The sequence below is a fragment of the Pleurodeles waltl genome, chromosome 2_1 (genome assembly GCF_031143425.1).
Source record: "Pleurodeles waltl isolate 20211129_DDA chromosome 2_1, aPleWal1.hap1.20221129, whole genome shotgun sequence".
NCBI classification, from domain to species: Eukaryota; Metazoa; Chordata; class Amphibia; order Caudata; family Salamandridae; genus Pleurodeles; species Pleurodeles waltl.
The window spans coordinates 271865967-271885144 of record NC_090438.1 but is presented as its reverse complement, the minus strand read 5'-3'; positions in this window follow the sequence as shown (position 1 = coordinate 271885144).

Sequence of the window (19178 nt, the reverse complement as noted above, 5' to 3'; positions counted from 1 at the left end):
GGCACTGCACCGACTCAAACACCACCTGTCTACTCGACAACCCCGCAACCCTTGCATTCAGACAGCTGGTCTCCACACCCACACACATTGTAGGACACACACTGGACACCATCTTCACCTCAAGCAACTGCATCACCATTGAGACCATGTCCACTCCAGACTGGACCGACCACCACTGCATACACTTCACAATCACCGTACACAGCAGCCGCACCCACACCTCCAGGACCCCTGACAGGAAATGGAATGAAGTAACCAACAAGCAACTCACCTCATCGCTCATCAAATCCCTTCCTTCGCCCTCTGACGATGCCAATATAGCAGCACGCAATCTCAACGCATGTATCAGCGAATGCACCAACAGTCTAGCCCCTCTCCTGCTGCCATTGGCCAAATGCATACCTAAGAAAGCCAGCTGGTTCATCACAAACTCCGAGAATCAAAGCGTACCCACAGACATTTAGAGAAAAAATAGAGGCACAGCCAATCCAGCGAAGCTCTCACCTCATTCAGAGCTGCAACCAACGCCCACCGATGAAAAATCAAGAACGCAAGGAAGGACGCACATGGGGAGCACATCAACTCCTCCTCACACAACTCTAAGGAACTCTTCTCAGTCATCAATAAGTTCACAGATCCCCCCTCCAAAGCCACCAGCATCCCCTGGTCACAGAACCTCTGCAACAAACTTGCCTCCTTTTTCCACCACAAGGTCCACACTTACCACAAAGGAAACAGTCAACATCATGAACAGCACCCACTCTGGAGCCACCTCGGACCTCTGCCCGCACCTCATATACATCAGAGCCAGTGCATCCATCACACCCGAGCTCCATAACACAATCAACTGTTCCATCAACACCTTCCCCAAGGACTGGAAACATGCCAAAATACGCCCTCTACTGAATCAACGTACAACTACAGAATTTCATCAAGGCCAACAACTTCTTAGACAGCTTCCAGTCCGGCTTCCTCAGCAATCACAGCACTGAGACAGCACTCTTGGCAGCCACCAACGACATCCGATTACTCCTAGACCGTGACCACACCGCAGCACTCATACTCCTCGACCTCTCAGCACCATTCAACATGGTATCCCACAACACTCCGCGCACCAGACTCCATGACATAGGAATCTACGGAAGACCCTGGAATGGATCCAATCCTTTCTCTCTGGGAGAACGCAGAGGGTCAGATCCCGCCTTGCAATTCCAGACCCGCAGGAGTCAACAGCAGAGTCCCCAAGGATCCTCACTGAGTCTCACACTGTTCAACGTATACATGGCCCCTCTTGCTGCATTGTCAGAAGCCAAGGTATGAACATCGTGTCATATGCCGATGACACACAAGTCATTATTTCACTCACCGAAGACCTGACATGGCCAAAAAGAACTTTCACTCAGGAATGAAAGCTGCCGCCACCTGGATGAGAGAAAGCTGCCTCAAGCTCAACTCCGTCAAGATGGAGCTCATCATCTTCGGAAACGTCACCTCAGCTTGGGACGACTCCTGGTGGCCCACATCCCTCAGTGTACCTCCTGCACCGACTGAGCACGCCCGCAACTTAGGAATCATCCTCGACTCCTTCGTATACATGACCCACCAGGTAAACTCTGTCACCTCCTTCTGCTGGCACACACTCTGCAAACTTAGGAAGATCTTAAGATGGATCCCAGCAGACTGTTGCAGGCCACTCACCCAATCCTTTGTCACTAGCAAACTCGACTAAGGCAATGCCCTTTTTGCCGGCACCACAACTAGGAACATCAAACAAAGTTCAACTCATTCCAGAACACTGCTGCCAGACTCATTCTGGACCTCCTTCGCCAAGAACACATCTCCCAACACCTGAAAACCCTCCACTGGCTACGGGGCCAGAAGCGAGTCACCTTCAAGCTTCTCACCCACACGTACAAGGCTATACCCAATGCAGGACCAGCCTACCTGAACCACCACATCTCCTGCCACACTCCCGCCAGATCTCTCCGCTCCACCTAGATGGCCCTGGCTACCGACACTTGCATCTGCAAAACCACCACCGGAGGATGATCTTTCAACTACGCTGCGGCAAAGTGCTAGAACAACCTCTCCCTGTACCTCAGACAAAGCCCGTCGCTCACCATCTTCAGGAAGAACCTAAAGATGAGGCTCTTCGGATGAGGCCCCTTCCCCCAGCGCATTGAGACCCTCACGGGTGAGTAGCGGCGCTTTACAAGTATTGATTGATTGGTTAGTTTTCTTTCTGACATCACATGTGACTCTTTCTCAGTTGCTGCAGTGTCTTCTGGATCGACAATATCTACCAGTTGCCATATCTAGATAACAACATGGAAGGCAGACAACTCCCAGAAGGCCCTTTTGGCCCATCTTCCCTTCAATGAATTATGCTTTTTGGTTCTCAACTTGAGGAGATGATGAAAAAATCCATCAAGGACTGGAAACTTCTCACCGTGGTGAAACTCCCTTACAAAAGCAGGGGTTTTGACTTCAGAGGGTTTTTGAAAATGTGGCATCAGAGAAAGGAGTAAGCCAGTCATTTCAGGGCAGGGTCATGGCCGTGGCACTCCGTTCCAAGACAAAACCCAGCAATAAGCTCCTGTTCCTCTCATTACTCCAGCCAACTCAAGAGCATGACTTGCCAAGAGTAATAGGAAGAAAGATCAGTTCTTTTTGTTCAGCTTGGAAAGGAGATGTTTTAAATGTACGCGTGCTCCGTGCTGGTATTAGAAAGTAACAAAATTCTTCCTCCTCGCTGGACAACATCTTTATTCAACTTTAATCACTCACAGGACAGAGAAATGTCAAGCCTTTGATTGAGAAATTCAGAATCTCCACTGTTAGAAATGGGGTCTTTGGTTGACAGTCAGGTTACCCCCTGTTCAAGCAAGGACCCTCAATCTAGTCAGGGTAAAAGAGAATCACCCTCAGCTTACCCCTGCTTACCCCTTGGTAGCTTGGCAGAGCAGTAGGCTTAACTTCAGAGTGCTAGGTGTAAAGTATTTGTACCAACACACACAGTAACTTAATGAAAACACTACAAAATGACACAACACAGGTTTAGAAAAAAAGAAAATATTTATCTAAACAAAACAAGACCAAAACGACAAAAATCCACAATACACAAGTCAAGTTATCAATTAAAAAGTCAAAAGAGTCTTTCTGTAGTTTAAAACACACACTAACACTGTTAGCGTGAAAATGTACCTTGGGCGCATCAAAAATAAACCCGCATGGGCGAGTGTGCATCAAAAAGGACTTGTGATGCGTTGATTCCACTCACAAGCGGGACCTTGCATTGTTTCTCCTTTCGCCGGGTCGGGCGCGTTGTTTCTTCTCTCCGCAGGAGAGCGATGCGTCGATCCGGTCAGCACTCTCGGGTCCGGGCAGGCCTTGCGTTGTTTTTACATGCCCAGCGGTACTTGCATCAGAAATCCAGCCGCACAATGATCCGAAAACCACGCCGCGCAGGTTGCAATCTCCCAGCCTCCATCAGCGATACTGCGCGTAATTTCTCCTGCTCCATGCATCGATTCTTCAGGCGCGTTTCCAGCGAGTGGTGATTTTCAGCCATGAAGCCTGTGGTGCGTCGTTTTTTCAGCCGCAGATTGGAGTTGCATTGATCTTTTCCCCACACGGCGCTCTGTGCGTGGATTTCCTCCTCTTAGGTTGCCAGCTTCTCCTTTCAGGCTCCCAGGAACTGGATGGGCACCACAAGGCAGAGTAGGAGTCTCTCCAGAGACTCCAGGTGCTGGCAGACAGAAGTCTTTGCTGTCCCTGAGACTTCAAACAACAGGAGGCAAGCTCTAAATCAAGCCCTTGGAGATCTTCACAAGATGGAAGGCCTACAAAGTCCAGTCTTTGCCCTCTTACTCTGGCAGAAGCAGCAACAAAGTCCACAAAGCACAGTCACAGGCAGGGCAGCTCTCCTTCCTCAACTCTTCAGCTCTTCTCCAGGCAGAGGTTCCTCTTGGTTTCCAGAAGTGTTCTAAAGTCTGTGGTTTTGGGTGCCCTTCTTATATCCAATTTCTCCTTTGAAGTAGGCCTACTTCAAAGTAAAGTGTCTTTTGAATGTGAAATCCTGCCTTGCCCAGGCCAGGCCCCAGAGACTCACCAGGGGGTCAGAGACTGCATTGTGTGAGGACAGGCACAGCCCTTTCAGGTGTAAGTGACCACTCCTCCCTTCCCTCCTAGCACAGACGGCTCAGCAGGAAATACAGACTACACGCCAGCTCCCTTTGTGTCACTGTCTAATGTGAGGTGCAACCAGCCCAACTGTCAAACTGACCCAGACAGGGAATCCACAAACAGGCAGAGTCACAGAAATATTTTAAGCAAGAAAATGCTCACTTTCTAAAAGTGGTATTTTCAAACACACAATCTCAAAATCAACTTTACTAAAAGATGTATTTTTAAATTGTGAGCTCAGAGACCCCAAACTCCACATGTCCATCCGCTCCCAAAGGGAATCTACACTTTAATCAGATTTAAAGGTAGCCCCCATGTTAACCTATGAGAGGGACAGGCCTTGCAACAGTGAAAAACAAATTTAGCAATATTTCACTGTCAGGACATATAAAACACCTTACTATATGTCCTACCTTAACCATACACTGCACCCGGCACTTGGGGCTGCTTAGGGCCTCCCATAAAGGTGTCTTACATGTAAGAAAAGGGAAGGTTTAGGCCTGACAAGTGGGTACACTTGCCAAGTCGAATTTACAGTTAAAAACTGCACACACGGGGAGGAGTTTGCCGAGCCGAAAGATGGCCGCGTAGTAGCGGAGCTCCGCCGGCTACCTAAAGATCCTTCATAATCCTTCGGGCTATGCCCGATTCTTCGGACCCCCTGGGGAAGCAGCTGAAGCCCAGACCGCAGGGGCAAAGATCCGACTGTCGGTGGACCCCGGCGGGACCCGGTGTGAACACCGAGCCACGAGGACGCTCAAGGCGAGCGGGCCGGGGCCGGACGGCCGAGGCCAAGAAATGGAGTGGCGGCGCTTGCGCTCGTCTGAAGATACGATGCAGGCAAGTTCCCGAGGCATGTTGTGGAGTAACTGACTGCGCCCGAGGCGAGAGAGAGGTTGCGCCTGGGGGCGGCCCTGGTCGGCGCGTCGGACCTACAGAGATCCTCGTGCTGCGCTGATACCGTGCAGCCGCGCTCCACTCTCGGGACGGCGACACAGTGGAGCAGACTGGGAGCGCGGAGGCTTGGAGATGAGACTACGCGGAGGGGTGGATAGGAGTGTGGAACCTACCGCTTTATCGGGCGGCCAGAGTGAACTGCCTGGAGCGAACATGGCAATGCTGCGACTGATGGTGTTATTTTAAAACTTGCCGGCGCGACATGGGAAGCAGGCACAATTTAATGGAGGAGGGACCTTGGACGTGCTAAATCCGGCGCGCTGGCGATCTTGGCGAACAGCGGAGGGGCGCCAACTGTGGAGAGTCGTGTCTTGTAAAGAGCTGGACTGGGGCTGGAGCCCGGGGCGGCGGTGCTCACCCAGTGGAGGGGCCCTCAGTGGTGCGGGACCGCGTGATCTGAGATATCAGAAAGCGAGTTGGCTGGGAATGAGGAGTGGACCGCGTGGGAAAGACAACTACATTTTGCCACTATGGGAAAACATGACAAAGCCCAGCCTAAGCTGCACTTCGAGCGACGAAAAACTATGAGCCAGGAAGGGGAGGGCACAGAGGCTGGATCAGAGAGGGCCCCAGAGTGCCCAGCTCATGAAGAACAAGACCTACGACACATTGTAACAGCAATGCAACAAGGTCTAACCCAAATAGATGGCAAAATCGACTCTCTATCTTATCGTGTGGACAGAATGTCAGAAAGACTAGATAAGCAGACGGAGCGCTTGGACCAGGTGAAGATACGTGTGTCGGCAGCGGAGGATGGACAAACAGCACTAGCTTCCAGACAACTAAAAGTGAACACGGAGCTGGATACCCTTAAACACAAATTGGACGATCTCGTAGAAACAACCTTAGTATCGTGGGACTAGCGGAATCTACATCGATCGCAAACATGGAAAACTTTATCGAGAGCCTGCTGACACAGCTGCTGGGGCGGGACATCTTCACAGCGTTCTTCGTGGTGGAAAGGGCACATAGGTCGTTAGCGGTGCGGCCCCCGCCCATGGTTCCACCTCGCCCGGTGATAGCGAGACTGTTGAACTATAGCGACCGTGATGCTGCATTGAAGCGAACACGTGAGTTGAAAACATTGAGATATGAGGGTATGAATCTCTCATTGTACCCCGACTTCACACTGCAGGTGCAGGAAGCGAGGAAGCGAGGAAGCAATTTCTGCCAGGGAAGAAACAGCTTAGAGCTCTACAACTAGATTACAGAATGCGATACCCAGCCAAATTAAGAGTAGATGTAGATGGAAATACAATATTCTTCACTGTTCATAAGAAATTGGAACAATTTGTGAACCGTAAGCTAGCAGATAAAAGAAACGCAGTGGGAGCCGAGCCCGCGAACAATTAATCAAAGAGCTGCTCCTAGTTGTCAAGGTTCCATTGCAGAAATTGGTTCAGAACACTAACATTGTAAAAGATGTGTATACTGTACTTGTACATTAATGCCATGTGGTTGTCGCCCATAAGGCTTGGAATTTTCAGGGACTGGAGGTAAATCATGCGTATCTTACATGCTGGGTGCGATGTGCCCCGAGATGCAGGGATGGTCCAAAGGACACATATATTGGTAGCCAACATAACAAAACTTTTGTTAAGGCGAAGCAACATCCGCCTTCATGTGTGTTCCACTTATAGCAAAGTTGGGGTTAGGATCCAGAGGGGCAGTTCGTGGGAGGATTTTGAAAGTTACAAACAGATGAGCAGGTTGGGGTTTGGCCTATTGTGGGACAGGGGTAGACGGGAGGGGAAAAGTTGCAGTAACAGTATGGTTGAAATGTTGTAGTAGACGAAGCAGACATAATGCAGATGAGTACTATGCACAATCGGACTTAGAAAACCAACTTAGAGAATAGATGGCTCCAGAGCATACAACTACTGACACACAAAAGGGGCACCATAGACTAAGGTTGATCACCTGGAATGTGAGGGGACTTAATGATACACGCAAAACTCGTGGGGTGGTGGCATACTTACACTGACACAAGGTCGATATTGCAGTATTGCAAGAGACACATTTGGCCCCGGATAGCCCTATGCTCACCTCGCGCAGAATGAGGGGGCAGTTCTTACACAACTCATGCTAGGGGCATCCTGCTGTGGGCCTCCGCGCATCTGCAATTGAGTTTGAGTGTGCTGAGATTGACCCCGGGGGGAGATATGTAGTGGCAAAATGCAAAGGCAGAGCTTTCACTTTTATATTGATAGGAATATATGGGCCGAATTACGACGACCCCCAGTTTTATAGAAATCTTGCTGCGCGGGCAATGAAATGGAGAGACCTTCCACAGCTTTGGTGCGGAGACTTTCATTTTACGCTGTCTCCTACATTAGATAGATCGGGAGGTAGGACCAGGGGCCCGGCAGCAGCAGCGCACGCAATACTAGACATAATGGTGGTCTTGGGCCTGACAGATATCTGGAGAGAGAGGCACCCCGAAAAGGGAGGTTACATGCACTACTCATCAGCACATGACTTGTATAGAGGCATAGATCTCTGGCTGGTCTCCCACAATTTATCACATAGAGTAACACCGAAGTGCCCTGGCCTCAGACGTATTCGGACCATTCACCAGTTCTGATATTACTGACAGTGGGTCAAATTCCACAGCCACTGTTCTCCTGGAGATTCCCACCATACTCGCTAACAGACTCCGTGTTTAGGGAGGAACTGACCAATGCAATTAAAGAATTTTTCCAACTAAACAAAGGATCAGTTACCCGAGTGGGCACAATCTGGGAGACATTCAAGGTGTACGTAAGAGGGATTACCATGTCCAAACATGCAGAAGTACTCCGATCGATACGTGGGTGACTACAATTACTTGAAGGGGAACTATCCCAGTTAGAACAAGAGCATCGTGATACTGCAGATACACGTACATTGGGTCATATTCGCGCAAAGATGCAAGAATTTCAAGAGACAGCACTATCAGAAGTGCGTCATATGGGGAAGTATGCTGTGGCCCGAGTGTATGGGGAGGGGGACAGACCTGGAAAGGTCCTAGCAAATTTAATCCGTGCCAGTCGCAGCACCAATCTAATTAACAAAACGGCAGCAACAGATGGTAGTATTCTCACTGACCCCGAGGATGTAGCGTCTAGATTCCGAGAATATTACCAACACTTTATACTACAAGAGGAAGCCCTGAACCTAATGCTATAAAAGAATATCTCACTCACATAGAATTACCAAAACTTTCGGAGAGCGACAGAGAGGCTTTGGGGGCACCATTTATGCTGGGCGAGACAGCAAAAGCGCTGGCAAGCATGGCTGAAGGTAAATCCCTGGGCCATGATGGCCTGACAGTGTACTTCTACAAACATACCAAACACTAATACTCCCACACCTAAAAGAGGTGTTTGAGAAGATGGTTGCAGATGGTTGCATGCCTCCATCGATGCGGGAAGCCATGATAATCACACTGCTTAAACCAGGGAAACCACAAGAACAATGCTCCTCCTACAGGCCACTATCACTGTTAAATGTAGATGTCAAAATATACGCAAAAATCTTAGCAGAACGTCTGGCCAAAGTGCTGCCCCTACTAGTAAAACCTGAACAAGCAGTGTTTGTCCCTGGCCGTAATCTAACCATGAACCTACGCACATTATTCGGCACTATTCAAAACATTAATCCTGATATACAGGCAGTGGCGGTGTTTCTGGACGTGGAAAAAGCGTTCGATTCAGTAGAATGGGACTTCCTATGGGCGGCACTGAGACGGTTCGGAATAGGAGACACCTTTTTACATTTGATAACCACATTGTACAGGGAACCCCGGGCCAGGGTCCGAGTGAACGGGGTGGTGACAGAGGCAATGGACATCAACAGGGGCACTAGGCAGGGATGCCCACTTTCCCCCTTACTGTATGCGCTGGCAGCAGAGCCTCTAGCTAGTGCCCTGAGGGAATATCATAGCCATCGTGGTCTTAATTTCAAACATTACAAAGTAGTAATATCGGCATATGCAGACGACACATTGCTGTATATCAAAGATCCAAAACGTAATGCTGCGCCGATGCTCCAAGAAATAGTGAGATATGGGGCATTGTCCGGCCTCAAAGTCAATTGGGGTAAATCGTTGATGTTTCCATTGACTCCCTCCACAGTACAGACAGGGGTAGGTTTCCCGCTAAAATGGGAGATCGGGTCAGTTAGGTATCTGGGTATTAAGGTACACACCGATCCCGACATTATTGTGAGGGATAATTATGACACAGCGATAACTAAATTGGCTATAGATGTTGAGAAGTGGATACGACTCCCTCTGTCCTTGCTTGTTCGGGTAGCATTGATGAAAATGGTGGTATTACCGCGCTTTCTCTTCCTGTTCCAGAATATTCCGATGGTGCTGCCTAAGGAATATTTCGCTACATTGAGATCACTACTAATAAAACTGGCCTGGGCAGGCAAACAGCCCCGTGTACAATGGCGTATGCCAACCTTGCCATATGAGCTCGGCGGATTGGGAGCCCCGGATTTGGAAACCTACAGTATAGTGTAGCGCCCCGAGCTGCTGTAGCGCAGATCTGGCTCCATGGACCAGAGCATTCCCCATTTCTTAGAATAAAAAGAGAGCTGGCGTTGCCTGCCCCGTTACAGGGAAGACTATACCAGACCCCGAGCAGACAATATAAAAAATTATCCTCGCTAGAGTCGGTGGCAAAGGCATGGCAAGAGATTACGGATAAACAGAAATTGGCTTTGCTGTGCTTGGTTCCCACTCTGGCGAGACAGCAAACTGATATCTGCCCTAAGCGAACTAGGTATTAACACATTAGGGGACCTATTTGAAAACAATAGAATGAAAAGCTGGGAAACGGTGTCTAATGAGACCGTTGAGTCTACTCCCCTGCACCAGTTCCAGTATCACAGGGCAGGTCATGCACTGGCTCAACTATTGGGTGAAGACATGCAAGAACCCCCCGAGATCGCATCGCTCTCCATGATCCCCCAGGGGAGTTGTACGAGGCATTTGGTGTCCCGCCTATACGCTTCTATACAGGAATCAAGAACTTATGAGCTCTCAAAAGCCCGGGTGGAATGGCAAAGGGACCTAGAGGTACAAATTACAGACACACAATGGCGTTACTGCTGCGCCAAGACACGTTCTATCTCCCTAAAAGGCAGACATAAACTTATCCACTTTAAATTTCTCAATAGAATATATTACACCCCACTCCGATTGCACAGATATGGTTTGCGTGAAAATTCAAATTGCCCTAGATGTGGAATGGAGAGAGCAGATTTTCTACACATGGCATGGGTGTGTGTAAAAACACAATTTTTTTGGAAAGCCGTATCCAAAGAACTAGAAACTATAATTGAGGAACCAATAGACGCCGGTCCACTCTTAGCACTAATGGGGTGGGATAACCACTTACCAAAATCGACTCGCAAACTGGTGGCTATGGGTCTGCTGCTAGCTAAGCGTAGGATCGTCATGCGATGGGACCGTGGACCGATCCCTACAATAGATGAATGGCATAGAGATATGACTTATTGTAACACGCAAACAGACAATTACAGTGAACTACTCCCTCCCACAAATAAGCCAGCGAAATTTTGGGACATCTACAAACAATACCTTATAGGGAAAGAAACAGGAGAACCAGAGGGTGATATAACTGATTGATAAAACAAAGCATGGTTGCAGCTATGTGTCCATTTGTTTATATACTATATGAATAAAATCTGGAAAGTGAAAATACTCATTAGAAATGTCGCAATAACATAGTTGTATCGTATGAGTCTGCAAATGCAAGATCTTATTGTACTGCTTCACTTGTTGTATAAAAGCATAAATAAAAGGTTAAAAAAACACACAAAAAACGCACACACAGACACTGCAGTGGCAGGTCTGAGACATGATTACGGAGCTACTTATGTGGGTGGCACAACCAGTGCTGCAGGCCCACTAGTAGCATTTGATATACAGGCCCTGGCACCTCTAGTGCACTTTACTAGGCACTTAACAGGAAATCAAATATGCCAGTCATGGATAAGCCAATTCGATACACTTTTTGTAAAGGAGCACTTGCACGTTAGCACTGGTTAGCAGTGGTAAAGTGCCTAGAGTAACAAAAACAGCAAAATCAGAGTCCAACACACATCAACAACCTGGGGAACAGAAGCAAAAAGTTAAGGGAGACCACGCAAAGGATGAAAAAGTCTAACATCCACGGAAAAGGAGCAATAATTTCAGTTCGAAAGGAGGAGTGGGGCTAAGGTTGTTACTTGCTAATGTATTTGGTGCAGAAACATTCAGGAGACTATTGACCTGTCCTGGTCCTCAGATGGGTGAATCTATACATTCCTCATCAAAGTTTTAAGATTGTGTGTCTTGATAATATCATACCTCCTATCTCTCCTAGCATGTTCTTGGCTTTGACTGATCTCCTGGATGCTTACTTACATACCCTATGCACATCACAGAAATTTCTCAAGTTTTTTTGCCTTGGGCTGCCATTTTAAGTTTTGTGCTCTCCCTTTTCAGCTTTCTTCAGCACCTAAGGTTTCTACTAATACTCTAGCTCCCATAGAGGGCAATCTTCATTCCTTGGGTTTGTTGCTATTTCCCTACTATGATGACTGGCTAATCTGTGATAATTCCTCTTCTTAATGGTCTGCCAGCCATCCATCCAGTACGTGAGTGCCTCAAAGAGCACGGATTATCAAAAAGTCACAACAGCTTCCTTGTCAAGAAATTCAATTCATTGAGGTTCTGTTCAAAACAAGCATCCAAAAGGTCTTTCTGCCTCCATCCTCCCAGTTAGTATCACATTTCAGGAATCTAACGAGTCTTCGTTAAGACTCAATGAAGGAATGGTTGTGGGTGCAAGGTGACATGGAGGCATCTCTATTCCTTGTTCAATGGGCTCACCTCCACTTATTCTATTTAGTGACTCATCTCCTGTCTCTCTAAGAACCCATATCTCAGGCATACCATTTCCTTGTTCAACTCTCTCCAGCAATAGTCCAATAATTGCAGTGGTGGCTGACAGTTTTGGACTTGAACAAAGGGATTCTCCTCTCAACTTTTTCTCTGCTGACGATCACGACGGATGTCAGCAGCCTGTGCTGGGGAGCCACATTGGGGAATCTCTCAGATCAAGGTCTTTGGACCATGTTGGAATCCAGAATATCTTCAAACTGGAAGGAAGTATCAGCACTCCACAAGGCTTTTTTTTCTTATGCCCCATGCATCGTTAACAGGCCTACACAGATCAGAATGGACAATCTGGGCGCAATAGCTCATGTGAATATTGAGGGGTTCCAGATCTCCTCTCCTAGCATCACAAGCAGAACAGATAGGGATTTGGACTGAAGCAAATCTGCTTTCTCAGAAATCAATACATTTTCTGAGAAGGCAGAATGGGCATGCAGACATTTGGAGTCAGAAGTTCCCCTTCTTGGTCTCCTGGTCTCATTCTACTTGTACATTTCAGGAAGGTTTCATTTGTATTCAGTGCCCTGTGACTCAACCTGTTTGTATCTCCTAGAAATGGTCTATTTTCCAACTTTTGCACTCTTCTACCATGTCAGGAGGTGTAGGAAGTAGATGCTATGAGTTTCCCCTTTGCCTTTCGGCCTTCTGTATGCATTTCCCCTATTTTCCACTGAGCAGCAGGGTTCTTATGAAGGTCTTGAAAGACAGTGCAGAGGATCTTCTTGGTTATGCCATTTGGTGGTTCAACCCCATTAGATTTTCTCTCTACTCCCATCTCTCCTCCAGTTTTCCATTTTGCAGGAGAACCTGCTTCATCATTTCTGTCTGGGGGTTTGGCGATAAAGAGGTAGAGACTGCAATCCTTAGGCTGCTCTTCCCAAGATGCAATCTCCATCCAAAACTCTAGGAAAGGTAGGACCCTTAAAGTTTGCAAGATGTATTGGGGGGATTTTTCTAGATGGGTTCCTCCAGGAGTCTTCCTCCTGCTCCCTATGTTCCCTGTGAAGCGGAGAGCACCTTGGAACTCCTTAAGGATATTTGGGCGGCTGCAACTTGGTCGAACCTGCATACTTTTATAACTCAGTATAGACTGAGGATGGGGGATGTTTTTGTTCCTCCTTTGGTTCGGCTAGTCTTTCTGTAATACAGTAATGCATATAATGCTGGTTTAATGTATTTTTTTCAATTATATTTGAAGGAATTCACTGTGTGAATTGATTTCCTCTTTTTAATTAACTTTGGTATATGGTCACTTAGTAAGGACTGTGATGAGGAAGATGGACCAGGGAGGTAAAGACTCGGTTACTTACCAGTAATCTTCATTACTCCAAGTCATAGTCTTCCTCACCACAGTCCTCCTTTACCTTACCTTACAATCATCCCTGATACAATAGAAGGAGGGAGGACATTTATTGATGGGAACTCTTTTTCGGCTTGTTAATTTCAGGAAGAATACATGTTGAAGCTCTGCCTATATGTTCATGTTGCTATTCACCTCCTGTGGAGCCATGTTGGTTAGGGATTGTAAGTTTTTTTCTTAGGATCGGTGAATGATGTGCACAAGCCATGGAGTCGATCATTTAGTAAGGACTGCTTTGAGTGGAAGCTGTCCAGGTGGCTTACAGGGAGTCCACTCCTGGTACTGTCGAAACAAGGCAAAGTCCTTTTCTAGGTGAAGCCCAAAGTGTGCAAGTGGTGCAGTCCTTGTGGATGTAGTCCTTTAGGGGCAGACAGGGGTTCAGCAGGGCTGCCCTTCTTCTCCAGACTTTTCTTCCAGCAGGGATATGATTTGCTGGGCACCTCTGTTATATTTATCTTTTCTCCTGGGTTGGCAAGCAGGGGGGCACACCAGACCAATGGGGTGCAGGGAGTCACCTTCTGGAATGACCACTTCCTGCAAAGTGTGGCAAAAATCAATCCCAGAAAGCAACATTTTTTAAAAATCCAACATGGAGAAAATCTCTCATTGGAGGATACAACTTGCAGAGCCCACCCACTGGTGTGGCTAAGTTTCCCTTACACACCCCTTCCAGCCTATCTCCTAATCTAATTACTGAGGTACGCACCTGGCTGGGGCAGCATGAAATAGGGGAGGTTTGGTTTCTGTCCCAGGCATCTTTCCTTCCTTTGAAACCAGTTTGGCCACTATATCATCCTTCCGGTTCTGCCATGTGCTGCAGCAGTTCTCCTCATACCAGATGCTTTCTTTGTTTCAGCCCAGGCCACTTCACATCTCATTAAGGTACCTGGGCTCAGGCTGCCAGAGACTCACCAATTAGGATAGGACTCTACGGGGCAGATTGTGTTGACTTCCAGAAAGAGTTCTAAAACTCTTTCCTCTACTAGTTAGAATGAATCAAACATTTGGCAAGGAGTTAGATTAATTCTAACTTTGACATTATGTATTTAGCTCTTTTCTAGTGGGAATGAGACTTTAATATTTTTAAATAAAGCTTTCCAATGTTAGCCTATAGAGCTAATGTAATACAATAGAGAAAAACACAAATGTGGCTGTGTTTCCCTGCTTATATTTACAGACCACCCAACCCTTGGGGCACCTAGGACAGACATTAGGGATGACTTACATGTAAACAAAGTAGTTTGAGACATTGGGAATACTTTTAATTCCAAAGTCAAATTTGGTGGTTAATTTTATTTTAAAAGCATCCTGCCTTTAACATTACACCAGATACCACAGCAGTGCCCCCATGGGTGCCCTATCTACACTGAGGTCTCTAAGCCTACCTCCTCTACCATATACTAGGGACTAGTTTGTTAGAGACAATTATGATTATGATTATTTTGCATACACCATTTTAAACAGAACAATTGCCCTGGGACTGTTTAGCAGACCACAGCAGACCAGACCACAGCAGAGTTAGAAAACTAGAGTAGTTTTTTATGGATCAAATCTGTTTATTGATATTTTGGATTTAGGAAACAAGGTACACAGCTATGCGCCTACAACCTTACAGTCCGGCAGCGTTGGTGGTTCTCCTTTCATACAATCTAAGAAGAGTTCCGGAAAAGAGTGTTGCTATAGTCTGAATCTTACGTGCAGTATTACCAGACAATCAACAGTTAACAATCAACAAGAACAATTGACGAAGAGAAAGAAAAAAATAATAATAAAAAAAAAAATAAAGTAGCTCCCCCTTGTCATCACGCAGCGATTCCTTCACTTTCCACCCCCACAGGCAACCATCCCAGTTGTCCACTAGGCCCCAGGATCCAGAGCCCAAACTGAAGGGTTTGGCTGTCCATGTGAGGGTCACATGTCCTGCAGCAGACGCAGGGTCTTTAAGTATGCAGGGCAGGTAAGTTCATTAAATTCAGTGGACAGGATCTGTATAAAGGGTCCCCACAATGTGGCTGTTTCTTCTGCTCTCTGGCTGGTCGCCAACGATAATTTCTCCATCGCTAGGATGAACCAGAGTTTATGGAGCCATGAAGTGTAGCTCGGAACCTTGTCTGTGCCCCACAGGGCTAGAATCGTCTGATGCACCGCATTGAGGGCAAAGTTAATCTGCCGCCCTCTCAAGGAGCGGAGGGGGGAGGTGAGAGGGTTGGGCAGGCCCAGAATAGTATACGTTGGAAGTCTGGAGATCTCTGTGTGGAATACTTTGTCTATTTCACCAAGGATGTTACTCCAGTATCTTTTCAGCTTAGGACAGTGCCACAGCAAGTGTATGAGTGTGCCCATGTTTCCACACCCCCTCCAGCAAAGCCCAGATTTATTGGGATCCCACGCATGTATTCTCAGAGGGGTATAGTACCAGTATGTTGCTGTCTTATAGGCTGTTTCAGCCCCTGGTATGTTGTGAGCTGTATGATGTGCCCTGTAGTGTATTCCTTCCCACTCCTCCTCTGTTAGGTCCCTCTCCAACTCACCCTCCCACTTTCTCTGTCCTTTAGTTTTGGAGGATGGTGCGGCTGCTTGAAGATGCTTATAGATTTCCGAAATCAGCCGCTTGTCATGTTTTTTTGTCAGTATCCACTTCTCGAACACTGTGAGTGTTCTCGCTGCAAAGGGCTTGACCGCTGGTTGGAGCACCCAGTGTCTGACCTGGTAATATGTCAATCTGTCAGCCTCCGTTAGCCCATATGCCTCTCTTAGGCAATCGGAGGGTATAATGCCATCTGTATCGAATAAACTCTCCACCCTTCTGCAACCCACATCATGCCATTGTTGAAAGCCCTCTAATTTCATGCCGGGGCGAAGTAGGGATTCGCGCAAATCGGCGTCATAGGGGAGGGAAAGGTTGTCAGGCCGTTTCTGGTCGCCACCGCATCCCTCACCCTGAGAGTCGCGCCAGTGATAGGTGAAGAGTATAACCCTGTCGCTCTATGTCTGCGCCGCAGCCAAGGTTCCTTCCAAATATTGGACCCCACGACCGCTTGGTCCATGAAGCACCAGTGTTTCTCGGTTAACGGGTGGCTCCACTCCAGCATTAAACGTAACTGAGCCAATTGATAGTACTTCAATAGGCAGGTGACTGCCAGCCCCCCCTCCGCTTTAGGGAGGTATAATGTGTGATGCGAGATGCGTACGGGTTTCTGGTCCCATATAAATTTTAATATCGCCGTCTGGAGCGTAGCTATGGTGTTGGGTGGTGGGGCAAGGGGGAGTGTTTGGAACAGATAGAGTATGCGCGGCAGAATTGTCATTTTGATTGCAGCAACTCTGCCGAATCAAGAGAGTTCATGTTTTCCCCATGTCTCTAGGTCTTTTAGTACCACCCTTGAGAGCGCAGCATAGTTCATGTGGGCTGGTTTTGTGTCCGTCGTTGCTAGGTCAATGCCAATGTACGGGATGTGCGAGGAGGTCCAGATAAAGGGGAACCTGCAGTGAAGTTCCTCCTCGTGCTCAGGAAGGACCGACAGGTTCAGAATTTGAGATTTCTGTGCATTCACTTTAAATCCTGAAGTGGAACCGAATGTGTGTAAAGCGTCAGTGAGCGCTGGGAGTGAGACCATGGGCTCTGACAGAGTAAGGATCACATCATCAGCATAGAGACTGATAAGGTGGTGGTCGCCCCCAAATTTGATGCCTGTTATACGGGGATTGGTTCGCAGTCTTTGTGCCTGGGGCTCCATGTAGAGAGTGAATAGGAGTGGGTAAAGCGGACAGCCCTGTCTCGTTCCTCGCCTTATCGGAAACGGCAATGACAACGTGCCGTTGACTCGGAACGCTGCCTTGGGCTCTTGATAAACGCATTTTTATCCAGGTCAGGAGCATCGGTCCAACCCCGAAGCGCTCCAACACCTGGAAGGGGTAGGGCCAATACACCCTGTCAAACGCCTTCTCCGCGTCAATAGTAAGGAGGAGTGCCACCTTGCATGATCTGTGCATTTTGTCTATAAGATGTAAGAGTCACTTTGTGTTAGCCCCACATTGTCAATGAGGTATAAAACTCACCGGATCCGGGTCAATAAGCCCGGGCAAATAAGGGTTGAGGTGTTGTGCTAGAATGCCAGTAAACAGCTTGGCATCTATGTTTAAAAGTGAGATGGGTCGGTATGATCCACATTCCTCCGTGTCCTTCCCGGTTTGTGGATTACCGTGATGATCGCATCGAGCATGCTAGGAGCAAGAGCTTTGGTCTCTGTGAAAGAGTTGAAGAGTTGTGTGAGTATTGAGTCTAGCTCAGGACATAAGGTTTTATAGAAAAGGGGGGTGTAGCCATCCGGAGCTGGTGACTTCCCGACCTTAAGGCGAGAAATAGCTGAAATCACTTCTTCTATCCTGATTGGTTTGTCAAGGAGAGCTGCATCCTTTTCCCAGAGTGGGGTGATTGTGCAGTCAGCGAGGTACGCGGAGGGATCGAGGTCGATCACAGTGTCTGCCGCGTATAGCTCCCTGTAGAATTCGGAAAATGCTTCTGCAATTTGCGTATCAGTGCGCTCCTCACTTCGGGAGGGGGAGCACACCATCTTGTTGGTACTAGCCCTTAATTTGTGGGCAAGAAGTTTCCTGCAGCGGTTGCCCCCAATGTAATATTTATGTTTGAGCCATGCTATAGCATACTCGGCCTTATCCCAGTCCAATCTTTTCAGCTGGAGGCGAATTTTCTCTAGTTCCCTCCAAACTCTGGGAGCTCCTGTGTGTTTTTGAGAGCGCTCTAGTGCAGCCACCCTCCGCTCCAACAATGCTCTCTGGGCCTTGTTTTCTTTTGTCGAGATCGAAATCACCTCTCCGCATATTACTACCTTGAGTGTCTCCAGACAGGTTAGCCCATTATCATTCCGGCTAAGGTAGTCTATGATCGCCTGTCACACTGCGTCTACAACACCCCGAGACTGCAAGATCGTGTCCCGAAAACGCCAGCCAGAACCCGGGGCTCGGATGAGGTTGAATTGGGCTGTTAAAGTTAGAGGATCATGGTGCGCTAGAGCTCGGGGCTCTATCGTGGTCTCCTGGACCCGGGATCGGAACTCAGAAGAGGCCAGAATATAATCTATGCGTGTGTAAGTCTTTGTGGCAGCCGAGTAAAACAAGTAGTCTCGGAAGTTCGGATGAGCCACTGCAGACCAGCAGGAGTAAGAGCCCCCATCTGCCTGTGTCGTTGCCCTGATCGGTCTAGATCATTGTCCATAACAAGATTGAAGTCACCACCCACGAGTATAGCTCTGTCGGGGGTAATGAGCGTCGAAGATAGAGCCTGTTTCATGAATGTTTCTTGTTGAGTGTTAGGTGCATAAATGCTAGCTATTGTGAAATGGAATGAGTCTATTCGCACTCTGTAGGCCAGGTATCTGCCCTTAATCTCATGAATCTTAGCAATGGATTCCCCAGGGAATGTTTTAGAAACCAAAATCGCCACCCCCCCCATGTTTAGTGGGAGCTGAAGACCAGTACTGTTGGGGAAACCATTTGGAGCGCATTCGGTATGTGTCTTTGGCCAGTAGGTGTGTCTCTTGTTGTAGGCATATATGGCTTTCTGATCACTCAAGATAAGAGAGAATCGCCAGTCTTTTCGAGGGATTATTAAGGCCCCGGACATTGAGGCTTAGGCACTTAAATGTCAGGTGTATGAATGCGGGGTATAAAGCAGTGGCATCCGAGCTCTGTGAGTAAGCT